Source organism: Parus major, chromosome 3 (assembly GCF_001522545.3).
Source record: "Parus major isolate Abel chromosome 3, Parus_major1.1, whole genome shotgun sequence".
NCBI lineage: Eukaryota > Metazoa > Chordata > Aves > Passeriformes > Paridae > Parus > Parus major.
The window spans coordinates 36,423,619-36,439,531 of NC_031770.1; the positions used below are offsets into that span (position 1 = coordinate 36,423,619).

At 48.8% G+C, this 15,913-nt stretch overlaps 1 protein-coding gene across 6 annotated transcripts in view; it reads left to right on the forward strand.

Moving 5' to 3' along the window:
- The first annotated feature begins 10,059 nt into the window (after nt 1–10,059).
- TJAP1 (tight junction associated protein 1) overlaps nt 10,060–15,913 on the forward strand; it is a 40,415-nt gene continuing 34,561 nt past the window's right edge. Inside the window, exons 1-3 of one of the 6 annotated variants that reach the window (XM_033512632.1) lie at nt 10,061–10,197; nt 11,221–11,295; nt 12,052–12,122. The gene's annotated coding sequence lies outside the window, so the exon portion shown is untranslated. Of the gene's footprint in view, nt 10,198–10,483; nt 11,055–11,220; nt 11,296–12,051; nt 12,123–15,026; nt 15,140–15,913 lie in introns of those variants that run through there. The other 5 variants (XM_033512634.1, XM_015622641.2, XM_015622633.2 and 2 more) reach the window with 5 other exon arrangements.

Genomic DNA, 15,913 nt, shown 5'->3' on the forward strand with positions numbered 1-15,913 from the left:
CGGCCCCGCCCGGCCCCCACCGCCCCGAGGGAGCCGCGGCTGCGAGGACTCCCCGGCCCCCAGCACCGATCGCGGAGCATGGAGAGGTGTCCCGGGCTGGCGATGCCCCGCAGGGGCGCGGCCTTGCAGGGGGTATCCCCGCCCGGGGCTCCGGGGGGGCTGCGGCGCTCGCCGCCCTCGCCCGGGCAGGGGCGCGGTCCCGCGGGGCACTGAGCCTCTCAGCCTGGCGCCCCTCTCAGAAATAGGTGTGCGATGATCCGAGCCTTCGTTTTGCTCAGATTATCTGAAACAATACTAAAAAGCAAAAACACCTCCTGCAGCGCCTCCCTGATGTCCCCGGGGTCCACTAAAACACCTCCACTGGCAAACTGTAGGGTTAAGAAGCCCCGTCCTTAAAATAAAGGTTCAACTTGTAGTAGTCACCCCACAAAAAGAAGCCATCCAGAGGAGCTGCGGTCCTCAGCATTTCTCTTGCTGCCGCTCCTGAGATGTGGACATCAGCACTTAAGTGGACCTTAAGGTACAATAAGGCAAAGGACAGGGTCTGGGCTGTCACATCTTCGGAAGAAACAGCTGCCCGCTCTCCTCCTCACCTTGCATGGCCTTCCTGCTACTTGACCATATCTGTCACCTTCAAAGGCAATCCTTAATTAGATTACAAGTTCACACCAGTCAGCTCTTTTCTACTCCTGTATCCCATAAGATTTGCTGGTTTTCACAGGAAGGCAGAAGAACCATATCCTACAGGCACTTAATAGACGTTTTCACACTCCATCTCATCTCATTAGACAAAGCTCAACCCATCCCTGCTACCTTCTCCAGTCCTCCCCAGCCCTCTGCAGTTCCTGACAGCCCTGCCAGCAGCCTGTGGCAGCTCTGCAAGCCCCAGGACCCAGTAGCAGCTCCGGCAGCAACCCCATCAAAGCCTAGGTCTCTGCCAGCTCTGAGAGGGGACCCCTGCTTGCTCAGCCTTGGCGTGCCTGGACAACACAACATGACTGAGCAATGAAATGGGGGCTTACCACTGTGCCTACCTCTGCAGGAGCTGCCTCCTTCCTTCCTCCTTCCTGCTCTCCTGTCAGCCAGGAGCCCTGTTCCTTTCCTTGCCCTCCTCCTCCTCCTGTCTCTATCACCCCACAGACAGAGGGACAGAGAAGTTCAAACTTCCTGCTTAGGTTGCTCCATCAGCTCTTCGGATATTTATGAGACAGGTGTGCACCAGCTCTATCCTGAGATGCTTCTTGTGATTCTACATCCATTCTCATCCCCTGATCCCTCACAGCCAGCTCAGCCTGCTTTTGAGCCCTGATTCCTACCATGTCGGGAGCTTAGAGCAAAAAGGAGAGGGGAAGGCTGAGGGCAAAGCAGAGCTTCTGGTACTTGGTTTAAAACCAGACAGTCTCTCCTTCCATCACTACAGCTCTAGGATATGGAATCATCCACATATCTGCTCTGACACCCACAACACCCTGCCTTGCACTCTTTGCCAGTCATGGTTGGAGGCCAAGGGTCTACAGGCAACACCTCCAACACCCGAGTGTAGGCTGCTCAGCCTCACTCTCACTTCCTCCTTGAAATCCTATGACCTTCACTAACTGTGTCAAATAGAACACCACCTCCTGCAACATCCTCATCTGCTCCCACATTCCTCTGCTGGGATCTGCCCTGGTTCTGACCACACTACACTGCAACGTCATTGCACAGCCATGCCCGGGCGCTCTTAAACCTCACTTGGTTAAATGTGCCTAAGAAAACCCTCTGGATGCCGTGTGTGCATTTGAATGGGCAGATAGGAGGAGGCCTGCAGAGGGACCCTGATGTATGCTGATATCCGTAAGTATCTGCATCCACAGCATGAGTGCTGTGAGAGGGGGAGATGGGATTAGGTTGCAGCCAACAGAGTGGGACACGTGGCTCTCTCCGTGCTGCTTCTCCTGGAGGTGAGAGCTGTACCACCAAGTTAGGGCTGTCCAGGCTGAGGCGGTAAAGTTGGTTGCTGAAGGTCTGAGCTCTGAGGAAGGGGAATGAAGAACAAAATCCAGGGTGGGATTTTAGAAGGTGGGATATCTGAGGAAATGTGTTTTGTGGTTTGAGGTTTGGCTTTGCATATGAGTACCATAGAGAGAAGCAGGAAGGGATGGATGGGAGTAAAAGGGGAATACAGAGGAGGGAGAAGGGACCCATGCAATGTGGACCTTGGGTGCACTCCTTCCTCCACACTGAAGGGCTCCTGTCCCATCCCCAGGCATAATCCTGTATCTCAGGCTTGCTGTGTCAGTCCGTGCACTGCTCAGTACGATTTAATCAGAGCAGCTCTATTTGCAGACCCAAGAAATGGGCATTGAGGGGATTCCTGTTCTTGGCTTAGACCCTGCTCTACTAGGCTCTGATCTCTGCCATGCCATCCCTAGAGGCATCTCAGATGGAACAGCTGCTGGGTCAGAATTAGGAAGGATTTTTTCCTAGCCATAAGAGTCCCTCCATAGCTTTTCCCTCCAGTGAAGGAAATCCCACAAAGCAGGGACCTGGAGTGGGAACTGGAGCAACCTCTTGCCATGGTTTTCCCTCCAATGCATGCCAGATGAAGACTCCCTCCCCCATCATCATCCCAACACACCGTCACCACTCACAGACAGAGGGAGGATTTACCTGTCAAAACCAGCTGAAGCTGCTTCCCTTTCTTCCGGAGTCTGGAACCTGCACCTTGGAGACAGCCAGACATCAGGGACAAGAAGCAGATGCTGGGCTGAGAAAACAGATAATGTTGCCTCTTCTCCTTCACGAAGAAGCCTTTCCCGGAGAAGAAATTCTTCCCTGTGCAGAAGACCAGAGTAATTCACCCCTTCCTGCTCACTCTAATTCCTCAAGAAGGGCAGAAAAGCAGCACAAAGAAGCTGGAGAAAGACTGCAAACACCTCTGAGCTGCCAACTCAAATGATCATCCTCTTCAGCTCTTGCTCTGGGTCACCCTCTCTGCCTTACGCACAGCACCAGCCCAGGGTCTCTAGGTTAAAACAAATGTTCTCCCCCATCCCACCCCCCTTGCTTTTCCAATTCCACCCCAGCCCACAACAAACAGCAGCTCGCCAGCCCTACAGCCATGTAACCCAACCCCAGCCATTGTTCCCCTTCCACAAGGTCTATATTTGACTTTGCAGCAGCACTGTGGCTGTGCGTGTGTGTGTGTGTGTGTGTGTGTGTGTGTGTGCATGTGTGTGCACTCTCTGCACACACACGCTCCAATATTTGTTCAGATTCTCATTCCCCAGATGCCCGGGATTGCTTAGAAATAGCTTCCATGGGCAGTAGGTGTTTGTGCCTTCAGCAGGGAAGTGGAGGGAGCAGGCAAAAGAGAAGCAGGGAGGGGGGGTGGAAGTCAAAGGTAGAAAACCTCCTGTCTCTTTTCTCGCAATTTGTACCATCTCAATGCTCTGCCACACTGTGGAGCATGGCCAGGCTAGCAGACAGCAATGCATACACTCAGCAGCGGAACTGATGGCATATCTGGGGAATGATGGAAAAAAGGAGAAGCTGTGGTCTTGGTGACTCTGTTTGGTGTCACTCTGCCCCAAGTTTTGTCCTCTAGTGGCAAAGGCGCAGTTAAGCCTCCAAAAACTCTTCAAATCTTCCTAGGTCTCTGGCTGAGACCACCAGAAATGCCACTGGGAAGTACCCAATTCCCCTAGCCTGGTGGCTTTGCAAGGGGTGTCTCAGGGAATGGGAGCTGCCCTTGGATTCACCTTCCTGTGTTCCAGTACTGCCCTAAGAGTAGCCATCCTGGGCTACCCCAAGATGTATTTTGTATCTTCCCAAAGCCTCCAGGAATGCTGCCCAAGTCCAATGTCACAGTCACTGTGACCCTGGAGTATCTGGGATCACTGCCTAGACTTGGCATGAGCTTCTTTAGTTTGCTTTTTTTGCAACCTGCCAGGTTATAAGGCAAAATGAAAAAAAAATGCAATCTAAATGAATGACAGGGAGAATTACTTTCATCCTAAATGCTGATGATCCGGTGAACTCATTGCCACTGGGTAACAAGAAAAGGCATTCATTAAAAAAAAGCCTGACTAGACATTTATGTAGACAATGAGAATAAATAGGAATGAACTCCAAAGAGCTATAAACCCTCTTGCTCCAGGGCATTGAAGATGAGTTCTAGGCTATGGTATAAGGAGCAGCTTTCCACAAGGACAGATTCTGCAGTAATTTTGTGCAGGGCAATATTTGTACCTTTCCCTGAGCCACACAGACCCAGCCCTGGGAGACAAAGGATGCTGGGCATGGGTAGGCACCATCCGTGCATACCCAGTGCACACTTTTACCATTAGCAAGGCCAAGGTGGGATGAGCTGTGTGGATGCTCTGGTGATGCCTGTGACATGCCCTACAGAGGTGATTTCTGACTGTTCAAAGCGAAGGGTCAGCCTCCATCCAAGTTTCTCATCATCAGCTTGTTCTCCTCCTCTCAGAGCCAGATGCAGGGAGTTCTTCATCACCAGGGCTGCTGCTTCCTGAGGTGTGGTCTGCACTCTCCACTGGCCTCCAAGCAGCTGCTCTGCTGGGACTAGCTAAAATCTGACTGCCTACTGGGCTGCTCCACTAAAACAGATCCTCTGAGTGTGGGAGAATGCATGTATCATTGTGATGGACCTGAGTTCAGTACCTGACAGCCTTCAAACCTACTGTGAGGAGCAGCAAAAGTAAGCTTAAGTCATACGTTATTTTGAGATACAGATTCCTCAAATCCACCCTCAGTACTTCAATCTAAGACAAGACAAAGGTACCAAAAAGGGGAAAAAGAATTAAAAAAGAAAGATTAAATACTAGAGAAAAAAGGCCTAGGCTTGAAGAGGGGGAGAAAGAGATTTAGGTATATATGTAGGGCAGTCAGGGAAAAGAGGTTTTACCTGTGTCCCAACAGCTCAAAAGGCTGAGTAAACCCCCTTCAAAAAACCCTCATGAGTTCAGGAGAAGGTGTAGGATCTTGTTTTGCCCCATGATTTCTGGCTTCCCTCTGTGTGCATGTACAACAATTAATGTCAGGGCTCTCCCAAGGGCATTGCTTCAGGGAGTGTATCCCCCCACCTGCCTCCTGCTGCCGGGAGGAGGTCTGGAAGGACTGGAGTGGGAAGGAGATGTCTGCCAGGCTTTCCCTTTGCTGGCACACACCCGTGGGTGCCTCAAAGCCCATCTTCAGCTATGCGGTCTCCCTTTGCCTTTCCAGCTGGCAGCTCTAGCAATGAAACCTCTTAATCTCACCAGGAGCACACAAGCATTTAATGGGAGACTCTTGAAGCAAATCTTTTGTGCTTTCTCGGTGCTTGCCTCTGAGCTTGCTCCTGGGTGTTTGCAGAGGATGGCATGTCTTGGTGTTCACAGTGAAACCTGGCAGGAGAGCCTGTTGCAGAGAATGTCAAGGTCATTTAATGAAACTATGGTCTGTGCTTAGAAAGACTTGAACCCTGGCTGCAGAGGAGTCCATAATTAGCAGCCCCAGGGGATGTGGACGAGTGTTGGGAGGGAGGCTAATTGTAGACTGACTGTCTCCTTGGCCTTCAGCAGCTCCCGTGAAGCAGAGAAGCGGTGTGCTCAGCCAAGCACCAAGCGTGTCCCAGGGAAAGGTAATTCCTCCCTGGCCTGCCTGAACCCGTCCCTATAAACAACAAGAGCTCCACAGGGAGAGCAGAGCTGCAGATTTCACAAAAAAAAAAAAGGTCTCTGTGAGTTGGAGGCATGTGCTAGGCATGCAGAAAGGCTCCTTGAGAAACAGCACACAGCCATGTGTGTCTACATGATAGTGTCCATGAGTCCCTGCTCTCCCTCAGAGGGCTTGGGGGATCAGCTACTCCCTTCCCTTTTGTGTACTGTGGTGAAGTGCCAAGCCCTGCACCCCAGTGTGTGGTGTCCTCCTCTTGCACGTGGCGAGCGCTGTGCCCATACCTGGATGAAGCCCTGTCTGCCTGCACACACCAAGGAGAGCTGGTGTTACACCTAACCCCCTGTCACCTCCCTGTATGCTCCAGCGAGACATCCTCCCCCTTCCTCTCCACATACTTTTAACTCAGTTCATTTCAAACACTTTATTAGCATGACAAGCTAAACAAGTTTTGACTAAGGGGAAGGGAGGCAGAGCCCCTTGAGTCTTGGTCTGAGGCTGACACAGTGACTCCAGCCTTTGCTTCCCATGGGGTTTTGCCTTGCATAGGAGCAGCCATCCTTCCTGTCAGGCACATTCTCTCCACTCCTTCACCAAGGTAAATCACTGGCCCAGGAGGGCCCTCCAGTCTGCTGCACAGCAGCACTCATGCTGGATTTACCACCCAGTGGGGTGAAGAATTTACAGTGAGCTTTGGTGGGGCTGAGGTGAGGCTGCCAGGAGGAGAAACTGCACAGTGCTTGGGCAGCTTCTCAAGGAGCAGGGGTGTAGGTCCCAGCTGGGAACTGAATTTTTCTGGAAAAAATACCCTGTAAAAGGTAACACCCCAACGCCTGGTCCCTTGCAGAGCCCTGCAACTGCACAGAGTAAGAGTTGGAGGCACCTGTACAGGGCTCAATGCAAGAGCCGGGATCGTGGCATGGAGCTGGTGGTGAGCAGAGAAATGAGTGGGATGCCACAAACAAATACTTGAGGTCAGAAAATCATCTTTCAGCTGCCTGCCTCCAGGAGTGATGCAGCCAGCACAAAGTGAGTGCAAAGAGCACAAATACACCGCTGCCAGGCTCTGCACTCTGTGCCTCACTTTGAAACACCGCACCTCAGCAAGAGGCAAGAGCTCACTGTTGGTGCACAATTCTGTGGCTAGTTAGAAGTGGCCAGTAGGGGTCACTGATACAGATTTATTTTATTCTATTTTTACACACACACATTTATAAATATATGGAAAACTGGCATAGGCGGCAACTGTAATGGGCAAGCATTGATGTGCAGTTTATTCCTCAAGCGTACAGTTTGGGGGAAGGTGCCCCTAAGTATGTCTGAAGTACCATTGTGAGCTGTACACTGTGCTCTGATCAAACCCCGTAATGGCATGAAACCACTGAGCTGTGCCACGCACTGGGGGGCTGCAATGGTGGATTTGTGGCATTGTTCCCCAGTTCTGCCTTCATCTTCCTTTTCATATTGCCAGAGGTGCTTTGGGAGAGATTCAAGAGATCCAGAGATCCAAGTCTCGAGGGCAGGATATTGTGTCTGCTTCTGCAGTGCCCAGTGCAGCTACATCCCAACCACGATGGGTACCTTTGGGCAGTCCCATAAGACAAACTTCATTTTGGGTTGGGTCAGTGCTGTTTTGTTCTTCAGCCACCAGTGCTGGGTAGTGTGTTTGCTTGTGAAATGATTCCAGCGTTTTTTTGAGTGTTGAATCTCCATGAAACTCAAAATTGTGAGTTTCATGGCCATCCCACCACAACAGCCCTCACTCTGTTGTGGTGGGATGGCCTGAACTACACACGTGGGTATGTTTTTAGCAACTGTTTTATTGGCGGGTTGGCTGTATTTGTCTGGTAGGTGTATGCTCCAGGCATACTGGCAGAATGTGTTGGCTGTCCAATTCAGCATCCACAGACTTGTTTGACTGTCACAGCCTGGCAGTATTTCACTGATCTTATTGTTCCTGAAATGCTGTTAGTTTTGGGTGCTGAGTTCCTCTTATATTAGCATATCCCAGAGTGAAAACTCTGCTCGAACTCTCATGTCTTTTTGGTTTTGGTGGGCTCAGCCCATCCATGGAACATCTTTTGCCTCTGAAAGTTTCCCAGCTGATGTCTACTGGGGAATCAATCCTCTGTGCAACTGGAGTTAGAGAAGTAGCCGAGGAGGCAAGTGTTTCATAGGAGTCCCTTCATCACTACAACTCTCAGGTAGGTGACAGCCTCCAAGTCAGCCACCAAGGGGTTGTCCAGCACCCACCATCTTCCCCAGTTGACCAGGTTTGATGGAAAACTTCAGAGGACTGAGCCTGCACTGCCTTCTTCTGGTGGGGAGACATTATTTCTGGCATCTCCTTTTTCACTAGCCAAGACCATAGGCACTTCAGAAGGATTTGTCCCTCCACAGGGTGGCACCTGCCCCTCCAGGGGTTCCTTTTATTCAGTTACAAGGGTCTATATAAAGTGCTGCCAACTGGAAAGTATTTTGAAGAGATTCCTCCCTGCTCTTCACTAAGGGTCATAAATTCAGCTGGTATTTGAGAGAATCTCAAATGTACTTCCAGGACTGTTTGCTGAGGGCTTTACATCCGCCAGAGGCCCCTTAAAATAAAAGGATTATTGGGAGTCAAGTGTTAGATTACCTGGTGCTTGTTAATTGAACTTCAGAGGCTTTAGCGAGCAACTGGCTCTAGCAGTGAGCTGCACTTCGGTATTAATGGTGTTATATAAATGAATATAATGTAACCTAACGTCATGCTTCTGCATCATGTCACATCTCTGGGCTCAGGGCAATGGTGAGTCCAGCTCACAAGCATACCGGATATGGGGAAAGGCAGGGTGGATGTATGTGGAGAGGAAGAAGGATTGGGAATCAAGGCCTTTGGGATCTGAGGGAAGAGTGTTTTTTGGTGCTTGGAGCAGGTGACTGGTGCTCAGCCAGGCCAAGCCAAGTTCCTGTCTCATTTTGGCAGTCTGACCTTGAGATCTGATTTTGAGAAGAGTTGCGTTTAATGGAAGCAGTAAATAATGAGACAATCTGAAAGTCAGCCTCTCTCCTTCCTGCAGGAGTTATTTCACCTAGACTTGGAAAAAGCTTGAAGATCCTACTCTGACAAGTCACTAAAAGAAAGCAAGGTACTCTAATCATTGCTGCCATCAGTGCTCACCCATGGAAACCTGAACAGACCACAGCTGTGAAGGCTCCAAGGCAGCAAGGCCTGGTGGAAATGAGAAACCTCATCAGCTATGAAAATTTCATCAGCTGGCGCTGTGGAAGCAAGAATCTGGAAGTGAAGAGCAGATGGGCAGCCTGGATTCTTGGAGCCATTGTCCTTCTGCTTGTTATCTGACTCCGGCACAGGGAGGATTTGGAGAATTTATGGGGGCACAAGTACCAAAGGCTTTCTTGAAATATCCCTGGCTGACGTGTGGTGTGGTGCAGACGGCACTTGCTGGGCGCTCAGCAGACTTTTTTGCACAATATTCCCAAGGTCATCAAAGCAGGGTCCTGCTGAGCACCTGTCTTTTATTGTGTAAGAGAAGGGACCATTTGGGCAGAATTTACCGTACTGTGAGCCTGGCACTACCTGAATGTAAATCTGAAGGCTTTGTAAATGTAGTAGTACATTGAAGAACATCATGTAAATACTCTCATAACTTTTCTGAACCAGGCAAATTTCCTCAGAACTAGGCTCCATTATTTACTGTGTGAATCATCAACTCATGAGATGTTTGTGAAAGAAAGGACAACAGCAGTGGGTGAGTAAGTCTATGCACTGGGCATGAGAAGCAATGGAAAAAGTACCTGTCTGAGCTCAGAGTTGAATAAATGGAGTGATTTCATTAGAAATTAAAATGAACTGATTTTTCAAAGACCCAAGACTAGAACAACATAGTGGAAGATTTTGCAAACGAATACCAAAGCACATTCACAAATTGTGTCAGGGTTTGCCTAGCTTTTCCCTGGCACACGTTGTCCTCCTCACCTCTCCTTTAAGGTGGATGTATGTGGAGAGTTGTCCTTGGGGGGTTTCAGGTGGGTTTCTCCATTTCCTACTCTACCTCCCTCCCTCTCCACCTGGTCCCACGGCTGGGTTTGTATTTCCCTAGCGACAGGCTGGGATAGGTGCGTACACCCAGGCTGTTAGTTGGTATCTAAGAATACAGGACACGTAGGAAGTGGCAGGAGCGACTCCTGCCCCCTGGCATTGGCAGCCACAGCTCCCGGCCCACTGCCCCTCAGGGTGTTCCCAGGTCCCGGGGCAGGCGGGAAGGGGCAGGAACGGCTCCCGGCCCACTGCCCCTCACGCTGCCGGGACCGCCCCGCCCCGCCCCCCCGCGCGTGCCGCCCGATGACGCAGCCGCGCCGCGACGTGGGGATTCCGCCGGATTACCCGGCGTGCCCCGCGGCAAAATGGCGGCCTGAGGCGAGAGCGCGGGGCCGGGGCCGGGCGGGGGCAAAGTTTGGGGCGGGCCCGAGGCGGGGCCGAACCGGCGCCGAACCGGCCGCAAAGTCACTGGGACCCCTGGTGGAGCCGAGCCCGACCGGGTCAGAGCCGGGCTGGGGCTCCGGGGGCGGGGAGCGGGGATCGCGACCGGCTGGGGACCAAGTCCCGGGCGGGGCCCCCTACGCCCCCAGCCCTCTGCGGGCTTCGGGCGGCGCCCAGCGAGCGGGGTGGGCCTTTCTGTCCACGTGTGTGGCGAGGAATTGTAGAGTTCTCCGAGGACAGCGGGTTCGGGCGGGTCGCACCGTGGGCGGCGGGCGGGAGGGGGTCAGGCAGGTGGGGCGGGGGCCGGGTGCGGGAGGGCGGCGAGGCCACAGCCCCGGCCCCAGGGAAGGAACGGTCTCCGTGGGGAAGGGTGGTGATGGCACTGCCTCAGCCATCAGGGCGTTACGGAGCTCTCCCTCCCGCGAAGAGACCCCTGTCAGGGAGCAGGGCAGGCACGGGATCGGCAGGCAGAACCTGGTTCATAACTGCAGGGTGTAGTACTTTCTGAGTGATGGAGAATTAGGTGGCGTGGGGGATGAGAAAGCAGTGTCTCTGTAGGGAGCGTTGCTGGAGTAGGAGCTGCAAAGCAGAACAAGACTGGGCCAGCACATGTGTTAAAGAACCGGAGTGTAACTGGCAGAGGCAGGGTTGGAAGGGAAGAGTCAGCATTCCTCTGGTGTCAGAGTGGGCAGGGGTTAATGGGAAATTCTCTGCCAGCCTGGTCATCCTCTAGTGCAAGGAATGCTTCCCCCTATGAAACTAGTGTGCAGCCTCTGGGAACATGGGGAGACTTTAAAGGAAAACAGGTGAACAGTAAATGCTGTGCTTCTTCTGGCTCTGAGCTTGAGCATTCTGCGTAGAGCAGAGTAAAAGATTGAGTGCTAATACATGGATTTTTAGGCGCACATGAGCATTGGTAGGTATCAGGGCGTGCAAATGATACACAGATCTGGCAAGGCTGAGAATAACCTAGATCTGAGAGATGCCAGGTGGAAATTGTCCACTGAAAAGAATCATCTATCACATGTAGATAGTTCTGTGCCACTGAAAGCTTTTCAGAGCTATGCATTTTTGTTTTACAGATGCAGAGAAGGAACTGGGATAAAGGGCCTGTATAAGATGAAGCAATGAATCCTTACTGAAGTGTCAGACAGCAGGTAAGAAAGGCAGGAATGAGCTGAGTCAGACTGTGTTCTTTTTATTCCACTACTCAAATATTTTGAGGACATATGAACCACTCACCTGAAACACTGGCCCTCTCTGTGGAGTTCTGTGCATCATAGTAGGCCTGTGTTGCCAGAATTGAGAGGCTGGGGTGTCAGTGAAATGGAAGTGACCCTGAGAAATTCAGCAAGAGTTCTGGGAAGAAAAGTTCAATTATGATGTAAGCCAGTGCTCCTGACATGCCATCTGGGAAAGCAATCTTAAATGTGCTCTATCAGTGCCAAAGTAGTCATGCTGTCCGTATAATTCACAAGGGATCTGCCCAGCCGTAATCCAAATGAAATCCTTTCTGATGATCCTGCTCTTGCAATAATGGCAATGTCAAAGTTAGGTGGTTCTAGTGACCCTCTGTTCTGTCAGGTTATTTGTTCCACCACATTATTTTTCCACATAAATTTTAACTGTTCCCATGATGGGTGGTGCAGGTGTGCCTGAATTCACTGTTGGGATCCAGTTTAGAGGAACAGTTGTTTGGTACACAGCCACTGGTTTTTTGATTGTACACTGTCAGATCACCTTTATAATGACTCCTTTCCCTTTTCTTCACTTCCTAGTGGATCACTGCAGAAAGCACCTATATCCCAGCAGTGATTTGCATGCAGTGTGATTTAGCTTCTGGGTGTTAAATCGGCATTTAAGCTACCAGGTCTTAGCTGTGGTATTGAGAGGACTTTTTCATTTCTTTGCAGGCACCCAGTGCTCTTGAAATCCTGTGAATGCATTTCAGCAGGGCCAGTGGAGTTCCAAAGTGCAGCCCATGGTTATTTTCATCTTTTTAACATTAACAAGGCATTGGGTCAGGAGGGGATGAGTTACTTGCCAAGACCTGTTGCCTCTTCACTCTCCAAACCAGCTTTCTGAACTAAAGATGACCTTGCGTGCTTTTCCACTCTGTTTCAAGTTGTTTGTTGGCTCCTGCTAAGTCACTTGCTTTACAGCCAACAAACCCTCAATTCTTATCTCTGCCATCCACTCTAAATACAGTCATGGTGTAGCTTGTCAGGGAGATAGGCTAAAGCCTTGAAAAAGATGTAGTCTTTTGCAAGTCTACCTGTTTCTTGTCACAGAGCAGAAAAAATCAAGTCAGAGGGCACAAATTAATTTTGGTTGGCATGCTGGTCTGATTGGTACCAGAGCTGGCTTGGAAAAAGGGCTTGTGGCTGGTGTGGCATATAAAGTGTTTTTAAAAAGATGAAAAAAGCTATTTGAGGGGTAACAAAGTAAGCGGGTTTTAGTAAAATGTATTTTACTGTATTTTTTGGTAGTTGATTTCATGCTTGTGAGTCTTAGAGGCTGATGGTTTTTCTGAAGGTGAGCTCCCTAACCTGTTAAAATGTCTGCCATATTATATGGAGAATCCACTGAAAAGTGGATTCTGAGATTTCCATGTATCACCACATCTACAGTGTAGACCCAAGAAGCAGTTCTGGAGGTTAGGTCCTGACAGATTTACTGCATAGTGTGTTTGTTGTCAGGGGCCTCGCTTCTCCAGCACAGAGTGACATCAGAACTCTCTGCCTTACATATTGCTAGGAGAAATGCAGTATACAGAGGTCTCAAATGAACCTGGATGTGATACAGATTGAGGGCAGGATTCCTCTGCTAATAAATGAGGATTTGGCATGACACATTTTTGATTCATGTTGCTTTTTTTACTGGGCTTGTCAGGATCTGGAATTGTCATAATAGAGCAGATTTCCTTGACCATTTGATTTGTTTAATGGTTTGAGAGTAAATTTAAGGTCCTGAAACTGGGTATATTCATCTCCTTGCTTGAGGGCTTTTGGCTGGGAAGATATCTCCTTTCTTTATGACACCCTGAGCTTTGGAGAGAGTGCTTGTTGGCATTCATGCCAGCTGTGTGTATTTCAGATCTCTAGTAACTGTGTAAATATGATCCTCTCTGAGATTCATTTTATGCAGGACTGCAGAGGAACTATGTGTGTAACCTATGCAAACAGGACGAATGCCTTAGGGCATGAAATCATCCATCCTGTTTCCCTGCCAGTTCCCCTACCTGAGGGCTTTTCCTTAGATCTAGATTGGCTGAATCTTTAACTGTAGTAGAAAGAATGTTACTTTTTAAAGTTGAAATACCTTTACAGATGGTTGGAGGGGAAGGGCGATGCTATGGTCAGAAAGATACCTAATTTCTGCCACAGATTTATTGTGTTCAGATCATTACTATTTTTTACTCTTCATTCTTTGCTTGGAAAAGATGATAAACACCAGTCTTACTGAGGGTTTGAGGATGAACCCGTAAGTGTGTAGATGGCTCAGATACTGTGGTATTGAATGCTTTAGTAAAGCTAGGGGGAGGAGAAACTGAAAGGGTGTTTCAAGCTGTGACTTCAAAATGAAGCAGACCCCAGTGTGATCCATTGTTCTGTGTATTCTGTAGCATGGTGAAATTGCTATGGAGTGCAAGTCAGGCCCTGCCTTGTTCAAGGCAAGTGGGTACTTTGGGACCTCACCATTTTTGCCTTCCCAGGAACTATTTGCTTGTTTTGTTCACTAACCTGGCCTGAATCTTTTTGACTTCAAGGACAATTTTCTCTTTTTTGCTTTGTTGTTTGTTCCATTCTCAGAAACCATTCCCTTCATTGTCAGGATGTTCATGTATGTTTTTATTCTAAATATGCTCAGCCAGAGAGGGCCAAAAGCAGCAGCTTGCAGGATGTTTCGTAGTTGGAATGACATGAGCCAGCCTCTCCGGAGTGTCCTCCTGGGAGCTGCTCTTAGGAAGGAAATGGCGTGGAAAGCCATGTAGGAGTGTGAGAATAGCTTTGCAATGGTTAGAATGCAGTATTAGCATCACTTGGGTGGGCTCAGTTTTCCTCTGCTTTTCAACGATGTTGGGTGCCAAGCCTGAGGAAGACTGCTGTGCAGGGATGAAGGAGCTGGAATGTAATCTTCAGTTGAGGTGAATGCAATTCAGTGAAACTGATAGGCATCAAACTGAATAATGATTTTAAAGTATTTTCACATGATGTCTAATCTGTGGAAATTCACTACCACATAATAGCGCTGAGGCTAAGAGCTGAGTGGGATTCAGAAAAGATCAAGCACTTAGGAGTGGAAATGTTCAGACTTGCTGTAGTTAAAGAACTTGTTTTAGAAGGTGTTTTTTTCAGACCTAATCCAATCTCTTAACAGGTAAAGGTTTGAAGAAAGGGCAGTATGTTCCATAATTGTCCACTGAGGCTTCTTGCTCCAGCTACTAAACCACCTTAATGTATTGGTCTGTGTCAGGGGCAAGGTATTGAATTACTTAAGTGCTATGTTAGGTTGCTTGCTGACCTTGATTTTTGTGGTAACTGTATTAGGGTAAAAAAAAAAAACAAAAACAAATCACCAACCAAAGAACAAATCCACAAAGCACTGCAGCTGTTCAGATTAGTCGTGGTAGTTGAGGATTTTAAGCTGGTGAAGAGCAATGTCTGTGGAAAGATAGCACAGTTCGTAGAGGACTGTCTTACTGATGAATGTGGAGACATGCAGCTATTGTCTTTTCACGCTGAGTGATCATGCAAAGCACTTGCTTCTTCCCTTTGCTTGCAAGAGGGTAAAGAATGAGTGGAGTTTGGCCTCTCCACATTGCAGTCTTGTTGTGGACTTTAGTCTGTAAGGTGTCTGAAAGGCAGGGCCTTAAGGTTGTTCAAGTGAGTTCTGGTGTGTTATAGCATGAGCTTCAATATACTAATGTCTGTGAAGACAGCTTGTGTCCAGTGCTTGTGTCCAATCTGTTGAGGATCAGGAGAATCATTAGTGGTGCAAGTAGGTATAAATTCCATTTGGTGCATAGGTGAGTAAAGATAAGTGGCAGTGGCATGAAGATATGTATAAAAAGCTGTGTGTTTGTAATGTTTGCCTAAATGCAAGTGGAACCGAAGGAAGGAGTCTCTTTGTATATTTTCATAGACAGAAGCAGGGTATGTAAACCTCAAGGTCCCTGTATGGGCCTTGTGGGCTTCTGTGGGAGCAAACATGGGCTTCAGGGCTCAACCCTTTTGTGGCGGTGCTAACAGCTGAGAGTAAATGGCTACCGACTTTCATAGAAGTTTTGTGTTGCTGTTAAAGTGAGATGGGTCAGGATTAGAAAGTAAGTTTTCCTGCAAGGCTTAGAATGGTTTTTAGGCAGAGAGTATCTGACCAGCTTCTGGTGGCAAGAGAGAACTGGTTTAAATTTTTGATTTCTTAGGGGTCAACAAATTCAGACTTGGAAGTCCCACAGTGACTTCTATGTCCTTGGTTGATTTGTATATTTGTATTTTAACTATGTGATAAAGCTGGCTTTGGTAATGTTGTAGGAATCATAACTAGATTTTCTTACTCTTGTGTTTAAAATCTCAGTTGTCCAGCTGCATTAATATAAGACTCATGCACTAATGGTTCTGAAATCAAAAGGGACAGATGAGATAGTCTCTCTGCCTATTGAGGAATTACACATAGGCTCATAAAAAGCCTTAGGTGAGTTTTACTTTATAGTATTTGTTTCAAAAGAATGTAAGTTTTTTTCCCAAGGTAATAATGAAATAATTGTTGTGGCTG